Consider the following 9,282-nt stretch of genomic DNA (forward strand, 5'->3'; position numbering starts at 1 on the left):
CACACACATATATACATATATCTCCACTTATTATCTTTCCATCTGAATTTATATCACTCAAATTAATTCAATAACCATTTATTAAGCTTCTATTATGTGACAGGGCAACTAGGTGGTGCAGTGGATAGAGCACCAGTGCAGGAGTCAGGAGGACCTGAGTTCAAATCTCATCTCAGACACTTGACATTCACTAGCTGTGTGACCTTGGGAAAGTCATTTAACCCCAATTGCCTCATCCTGGGTCATCTGCAGTCATCCTGATGAATATCTGGTCACTGGATTCAGATGGCTCTGGAGGAGAAGTGAGGCTGCTGACCTGCACAGCCCTCCCTCATTCAAAACAAAGTCAAGTGCAAGTCATGTCATCATTTCTCTGATGGCATGGTCTTCTTTGGCAACGAAGGACGAACACATACATTATGTGACAGGTACTGTGCAGTTTATATCTATATTTTGAGGGCCTGACCTGTAATTTCATTACTACCCTGGCTGTCCTATTTCAGTCCACCCAGTAAGGAAACATCTCTACTGATTCAGCCCTATAACTGTTCACAGCTTATAGTTTTTGAGAGTTGTCTAGGGGCTCCAAGTGGTTAAGTGACTTGCCAAGGGTTTTACAGCCAATTTGTTTCAAAGGCACAATTTGAACCCAGGACTTTCTAACTCTGCAGCCAATTCTCTATTTATGTCACTACCCTGAACAGTACTAACTCTCTCTCCCTCCCTCCCTCTTTCTCTTTCTCTTTCTCTTTCTCTCTCTCTCTCTCTCTCTCTCTCTCTCTCTCTCTCTCTCTCTCTCCGACAGTGACTAGCTGTGGTTCTGATATACGGGTATATACAAATGCAGGGGTGTTTCAGGAAATGTACTTTATAAGCCATCAGAATCCTATAAAGGTGAAATTATTTTTACTATTATTATATTATCATTATCCTAAATTATGACTAATGTCCTACGGGTGTTAGGAAAACTCATCTTCCTGAGTTCAAATCTGGTCTGAGACACTTACTAGCTGTGTGAACCTGGGCAAGTCACTTCACCTTGTTTGCCTCAGTTTCCTCTTCTGTTAAATGAGCTGGAGAAGGAAATGGCAAACCACTCCAGTATGTCTGCCAAGAAAATCCCAAATGGGGTCATGTACACTCAGACACAACTGAAATTACTGAACTACAAGCTTAAGATAGAGTCAATGTGGCTTCGTGGGCAAAACTCTGGACTTGGAATCAGAAAGACCCTGGTTCCAACTTTCCCTATGACTCTTACAAGCCCCAAAATGATGATCTTAAAGCCCAGGTCTGCCTGTGTCATGTCCCTGTTGAATAAACTTGGCTGGTCCTTGATTACCCCTGGGGTCAAAGACAAACCCCTCCATCTGGCATTTAGAGTCCTTCCTCTTGTCTTCCTCTCCTCTACATTCTGTAGGCTGGCCACATTGGTACCCTTGCTGTTCATCAAAGGGAGCATTCTGTCTCCTGCCCTGTGCCTCTGTTCAAGCTCTCTGTCACCTGTCCCTGTAGCATACTCACACCTCCACTTGACCTCTTAGAATCCCCAGCCTCCTACCAGTCTCACCTCAAGCTCTGTCTTTCTTTTTCTGCTTTCTAACCACTGCTCCACCCTGCTGTTATCCTCTCTGCCAAATAAAGATCACCTAGAGTCGACTTTGCATATTTTAAAATTTAAACAAAGGTGTATATGCTGTTTCCCCCAGTGTAACAGAAGTTACTGGAATACAAGGAATTATATTTTTCTATGTCAGAAATCTAGTGTGGCCTCTGGCACATAATAAGTACAGAAGAAATGTTTGTTATTTTACCGACTGTGTGATTCCCTGGGGCAACACCTGAAGTCCATGGAGTGCAATTTGAATTGGTGAAGGGACTTCCCACACTGGGAACTCCCTTTATTACCCAGTTTGCAGATGCTTGCTGTCTCTCAGTATTATTAATAGGACTGTAATTTAAGAATACCTGAATGGACTAACCTGTATCAATTGACATAGTACATGTGGCAAAAAGAAAAAATAGGATAAATTTGTATTTAAAAGTAAAATGTTTTCTCACCTGGTCCTTCTAGTGTTAACGAGGACTCTAAGCTATTGTCCTCACTCTGCAACTGATTTTTCATGTGATCTGGAGCCAGGTACTTAACCTCTTGGCTCAGTTTCCCCATCTGTGACACGAGGATAATCATCTTGTCTACCTACCTGATGGAGTGATGTTCAAGGGTCAAATGAAAGTGGTACCTGAAGCAGGCACCAGGAGACTGGTACTGGGCCAGTTAAATGCTGGGGAAATTTGTGTAATACTCCCAAGGAACCTTGCCTCTTCGGCTGGCTGGGACCATCCCTCTACCAGGGCTGTGGTCCCAGCTGCATTTTCTTGGGAAGAGTTTGGTTTCGGCTTTTCTGAAGGCTCTCATTACGGTTTGAATAGCTGAGCCCAAGGAGCCTGGGGAAGAGGAGTTTACAGCTAGAGCTGCTTGGAGACTGACCTCAAGAGCTGAGATCACCTTTGTTCTTTAGCATCAAAGTCATGGCCTGGCCACAGGGACTCCCCTCAATTTGTAGGGAGTCAGAAAGCCGCTGTTCCAACCTTGACTCTCCCACTAACTGGCTGTGTGACCTTGGTCAAGCCATCATCCCTCTCTGAACCTCAGATGCCTCCACTGTGAGATGAGAGGATTGGATCTCCTATTCTTGGAGATCTTTTCTAGCTTTAAGGCATTGGAGAAGACGAGCTTCCCGATTCAATCCTGGGCTGTCTTTGTTCCCCCTGCCTTTTCAATTGAGGACCTTTCTTCACACTTAAGTAAAATGGAGAGGTTATTACCATAAGGTTTCTCTTCTCTCCTATTCTATGCCTTAAAAACTAGGGGCAGCTAGGTATCTGGTTGACTGCCTAGAGTCAGCCAAAAGGGTTAAGTTTGAATCCTGACTCAAACATTTAGCTGTGTGACCTTGGGCAAGTCCCTTCCTTAACCTCTCTTAAGTTTTAGTCATTTCAGCTGTAAAACAGGGATGATAATAGCACCCTGCTCCCTTCCCCTCCCAGGGTTGTTGTGAGAATAAAATGAGATATTTGTAAAACTCTTTGCAAACTTTAAAGAACCATCTAAATTTGATATCAGTTTCCATTCTCTCTTCTGTTTCTTCTGAAGACTTGGCCCTTCTTCTAGGCAAGTTTACCCTATTCTCTCCCATATATCTCATCCCTTTTCATTTGCTGAGACAGTCTGTCCCTTCAATCACCAGCCGCCTCTAATTTTCAGTCTCTGTCTCCTGCTTCCTCCCCTTCTACCTGCCCATGGTTAAAAAGCTCCCACTGGATCCTACTATCATCCCCCAAGCAATTGTCCTACATCTCCCCTCCCTTTAACAGCCAAATGCCTAAAAAAGTTGTCTATTCCACTCTCTCTTTCTAATTCTTAGCCCTTGCAGGGTGACTTTTGACCTCATCACTCCATGGAAACTGTCCTCTCCAAGGTTACCCACCAATGACCTCTTCTCAGTGTTTATTCTTGACTTCTCTCCAGGATTTGACTTTCCCTCTTTTGGAATCTTGCTCTCTCACCCACGTTGCTGTTTTTGCCTCATTTTCCTCCTCCCTGGCTGACTGCTACTTCTCTGTCCCTTTTGCCGGATCAATGGCTCTGTCCCATTCTTGAACTGTGGGCATCCCCCAGGGCTTTGTGCTATGCCTTTCTCTGTTCTCTTGGGTTCCCCTCTTATCGATCTTATTAGCTCCCCTAAATTCACTTATCGTCATCATGCAGATCACTCCTGGATCTATATTTCCAGATCTAACTTTTCTCTTGAGCTCCAGTCCAACGATGCCAAATGCCTAACCATTTCACGTCCAACATATACCAAAGAGGACTCACAAACTCCCCACTCCCCAAACCCATCACTCCTCCTACCTTCCTATTTTTTTTAATGAAAGTTACCCAGAGTCATCCTTGAGCCTACTGAAACTTACCCCTCATAACCAATCGGTATAAATTTTACCTTGACAACACCTCTGCCCTCTGTGCCCCTTGCCCCATTCCACATCAGGTTCTCTTTGCCTCCCACCTGGACTATTGCATCCACACAGCTGCCAAATTGACATAAGTGGGCTGACTGTGCCAATCAGGAAACTTGGTGGCTCCCAACCGCCTCTAAGATGGAATACAAGAAAAATTTTTTGGATTGCTTAAAATCTTTAACAATCTGGCTCACACCTAACTTTCCAGGTTTATTCCCTCATGCTCCATGTTCCAGCTAAACTGGGCTACTTGCTACTCCGTGTAGACAATGTTCTGTTCCCCCCAACTCTGGGTGTTTACATAAGTCCCTCCCTCCTGTCTGCCAAGCATCTCTGCATTTCTGCTTCTTAGAATTAGCTTTCTTTAGGCTTGGCTAAAGCACCACATGCTATCCGAGGTCTTCCCCTCAATTGTTAGAGATCCTTCTAGCCCCTCCCCAAGTGCTACCCAATTACCATGATTTACTTTGTAAATATTTTATAATATACCTTGTATATATACTTTGTATATACTATATATATTTTGTCCAGGTACTTGTTTTTTTCTCTGATTGAATATAAGCTCCTTGAGGGCAGGGAGGGTCTATTTCATTTTTATCTTCCTATCAATCCCCAGTGTTTAGTATACAACCTGGCACATAGTAGGAGAGTGATAAATGCTTATTCCTTTCCCTTTTCCTTGTTCTCCTACTAGGTGCCTGGCATTGTCCTGAGCACTGGAGATAAAGAAAGGAAAAAAACCAGTCCTGCTCTCATGGGAAAGACACCATGCAAACAACTACGTGCATACTATAATACATATATAGTGTAATTGATTAAAGAGGGAAGGCACTCCTGAGAAAGCTTGGGAAAGGTCTCCTGCAGAAAGTGGGATGTGAGCTGAATCTTGAAGGATTCTAGTGCATGTTCATCCTTCATTGGCGAAGAAGACCATGACTTCAGAGAAATGATGACATGACTTGCACTTGACTTTGTTTTGAATGAGGGCGGGCTGTGCAGGTCACCAGCCCAGTGACCAGATATTCATCAGGATGACTGGAGATGACCCAGGATGAGGCAATTGGGGTTAAGTGACTTTCCCAAGGTCAGCTAGTGAGTGTCAAGTGTCTGAGATGAGATTTGAACTCAGGTCCTCCTGACTCCTGCACTGGTGCTCTATCCACTGCACCACTTAGCTGCCCCTGAAGGACTCTAGTAGGCATTTCTAGAAGGATTTCTCCTAGAAGGCAGAAATGAGGAGGGAGGGTATGATAGGCATAGAGAAGAGTTGGGAGATGGAGAGTCTTGGACAAAGAACAGCTATGGATTATGATTATGATTATTATAGATTATGGAGTGTGTAAGAGATTATGGTACAAAAAAGGCTGGAAAAATAGGAAGATTCCAGACTGTGAAAGACTTTAAAAGCCAAATAGAGAAATTTACATTTGATCCTGGAGGCAATGGGAACCATTAGAGTTTACTAAATAGAGAGACGTTCAGATGTTGACAACCAAATGAATGATGGATTAGAGTGGGGAGAGATTTGATACAGGGAGATCAAGTAGAGGCCATTGTGATGGACTAGGTGATGAAAACCTGCACCAGGGTGATGCCTGTGTAGGGAGAGAGAAGAGAAGACATACAAGAGATCTCATGAAGGCAGAGACGAGAAGATCTGGGAGATGAGTGAGAATGAAAAATAGAAGGTAACACTAAAGTTGAAAGTCTGGGTGACTGAGAGGATAGTGGTTCCCTTGATGATAATGAAGAAGTTTAAAGGAGGGAAAGACACCGAGGCCAGTTTCAGATTTGCAGAGTTTGGGATTTGGGGGGCACCACTCAAGGTACTCAAGAGACAAGTGATGATGGCATTTTGGAGCTGAGGACAGAGGTTCAGGCTGGATACATAGATCTGGTTCTCATCTGAATAGAGATATTAGTTGAATATGTGGGAGCTGATGATAGCCCCAAGGGAGAGAGAATAGATGTGAGAGGAGGACACAGTTAAAGCCTTGGGGAACAACCATACATGGAAATGATCCACGTGAAGTTTCAATAGAGAGACAGTCCAGTTGGTGGAGGGCTGCAAGAGAGCAGCCCCCCCCCCCCCCATTCTAGAGAGGAGAAAGTATTTAGGAAGAGAGGGTGATTGATTGTGGCAAAGGCTGGTCCTGTGCTGTGAAGAATGAGGGTAGAGAAAAGATCATTGGATGTGGCAATAAAGAAAACCACAAGTGACTTTGGAAAAAGAAATTTCAGTTGGATGACAAGGTCAGGAGCCATACTGCAGAGGGCTTAGAAGTCAGTGAGAGGAGAAAGGAAAGCACCAAATGTACATGGCTTTCTCAAGGAATTTAACCTTGAGACATATATAGAATGCCATCTAGCAGGGATGGTAGCATCAAGAGTGAGGGGGAAATAGTGTGTCTGTGGGCAGTGGGGAAGGAACCAGTAGATAGGGAGAGACTGAAATTAGGGAAAACTGGGAATGAACTTTGAAATTCTTTAGTATGAGGGCAGGAGGTGAGGAGTAGAAAAGAACTGAGCCAAAGGAGGAGAAAAGGAAGCAACGAGATGGCGCAGTGGATAGAGCGCTAGACAGGGAGTCAGGATAGACCTGAGTTCAAATCCGGCCTCACACACTTACGAGCTGGATGATTGTGGGTAAAGTCACTTTCCTCTCTTTTTCACCTGTAAAATGGAGGTAATGATAGCACCTACTTCTTGTTCAGAAGTAAGCCTCAGGTCAGCCTTAAATCAATCCATCAGCTTTGATCAAATGCCTACCATGGGCCAGGCACTGTGCTAAGCTAGCTATTACTATAAGGAAAATGTCCTGAAGGTCTGTAGACAACATCCACCATAATATTGATTGGGTGATAAATGCAAACCTCAAAGGGGGAGAAGTTATTGATTAATAGAAGTAACAGGAAGGATCTGAAAATGGCAAAAAGTAGCTAGTGAATAGGGGAGGAGGGATTGAATGAAGGTGCTGTCAATGCCAGAAAGGGAAGCCAGGGAGGCTGGCTCATTGGTGGAAAGACAGGAGGTCTCAGGAAGGACTAGAAGATGGAAGGAGGGAGAAAAGGAAGGTTGAAGAGATTTGCTCCAGGTCGTACACATAAAATGGAGCAAAACCAGAATTGGAACTCAAGATCGGTGACTCCAAACTTAGTGCTTTTTCCACTCCCTGAGGTTGTCTCCAAAGTATAAACACCAATGAGATCATGCATCCTCTGATGTATTGAATTATCCATTATGAAACCGGAGATGATTTTCCATAGGGAAAAAACTCCCCCAATAGGAAAAGTCTTTAAATACTTTTGGTAAAGAAGAGGTTAGGAGAGTGTCTTGCCCCATTGCATGCTGGGTGTTTTTCTGGGATGATTTCCATAATTTTTCTCCAAGGATTCCTTCTTAGTCCCTTGCTCTCCTTCTCTCATCATGGGGATGTCCCTAATTCCTGGTGTTCCCCTTTCTCACTCGGGAAAGACAGTATTGTGAACAAAGGCAGAGCCCATCATCCATCAACCAAGATCCTGGGCTCCCTCTTCCTCCAAGCTTCCTCCCATCTTGAGGACAGGGAGACCTGTCCTGATTGAGGAAGATGGGAGAGCAGTGTTGGCTGCCTGCCCTGGCTGTCTGAAGGTTGGGAGGGATGTATGTTAGGGTAGGGGGGAGGGTTTACCCAGCAATCATAAAGTGTTCTTCAAATGCCAAGGGCAAAATAAAGTGGTAAGTGGCCCCATTAAGCCTTAACTCTGGGATATTATTGGTCGATTTTACTGCACTGGGCTAACCAGTGGACCATAGACCTGATTACACTAGGCAAAAGGGAGGCACCATCTGGAAGCATTTTTCAGGACAGTCTAGGGGAGGTGGGAACACACCCAGGCACCTGGATTGTCGAGAGAGAGAGAGAGAGAGAGAGAGAGAGAGAGAGAGAGAGAGAGAGAGAGAGAGAGAGAGAGAGAGGCCACGCAGATGGGAAGCATGCTTGTCCTTGTTTGGGTAAAGTAATGCCTGGCAGCATCATGGATCGTGTGCGTGGTATGGGAATTGGGGGAGTGGGGAAGAGGACAGGAGTGTGGGAGAAGCAGAAAAGGAGTCTGCCCCCCCACCGCAGTCACTCATAAGGGGCCTTCAGCAGGACTCAGCACAGGACCAGGCACACACAATAGCTCCTATGTAAATACTTGTAGTGGGATTGAGTAGATGTAGCCTCAGCAATCCCAACCATTCCAGTTAATTTGTAAATCAGCCTTTTCTTCCTGACTCTGTTCCCAAAGGGGATGATTTGTTGGTTTAGGTAAGTACTCTTGATTTAAGTGAGACCAACTTCTGCATAAAACCTGCAAGATTTATGAGATGCAAATAGACTTGTGAAGTACAAAGATATTTTTTCCATTTATATTAGTCAATGAGGGAGCTGGAAAGATAAAAACAGCTCTTACATTAGCAGTTAGGTGGCCCAGTGGGTAGAGCACCAGATTAGGAGTCAGGAACACGGGTTCAAATCTTGCATGGGTACTTACTAGCTGTGTGAACCTGGGGTAAATCACTTAACCTCAGTTTCCTCATCTGTAGAATAGATGCTTGGTGACCCAGCCTCCTTCCTTTACAGACTCATTAGCATTGGATCCCTGGGTTATTTTAAGCCTTCATTCATAAATCTAGCATCTGGACTCTTTCTATTGGCCCATGTCTTTGGACAGAGGAGAGCTAGTCCTCTTTCCTTCTCTCCCTCTGTTGGAACCCACAGCCACAGGACTGCCTCAGCCCTGTTCTAGGAACCCAGGATGGCCTATCCTGTCTCTTCACTATGCCTGGAATCTACCTCCCCTCCCTCCTCACGGGAAAGAGTGGCCTGTCCAACACATTCCTGCTCCCTCTCATCCTCCCCCCATCCAACCCCAGCTCTGGCTTCCTTTCAGCCCTTGGGATGTTGGTGTTGGTCTTGGCCTGTCCAGTCTGGTCTGTTCCCAGATAGGGGCCCCTCCATGCACAAACATTCCAAGAGCCACGGCCTGACCTCTGCCCGTGGAGCTGGACTTCACTGATGAGGGAAGGATGGCTGGCCAGAGGCCTGCTTGCCTGAGGCCAGAGGCTGGTGGGATTCCCTTTTCAAGGGGACTATTTGGGGACAGTGTGGCAAAGCGGAAAGAAAGCCATGTTTGGAGTCAGAAAACTTTAGTTTAAATCCTGATTAGTACCAGAATGAATGCACAGAGACTAGAAGCTCCTTGAAGTCAGGGACTGTTTTTCACCTTTTTTGCA

This window comes from Notamacropus eugenii, chromosome 1 (genome assembly GCF_028372415.1).
Source record: "Notamacropus eugenii isolate mMacEug1 chromosome 1, mMacEug1.pri_v2, whole genome shotgun sequence".
Lineage (NCBI taxonomy): Eukaryota > Metazoa > Chordata > Mammalia > Diprotodontia > Macropodidae > Notamacropus > Notamacropus eugenii.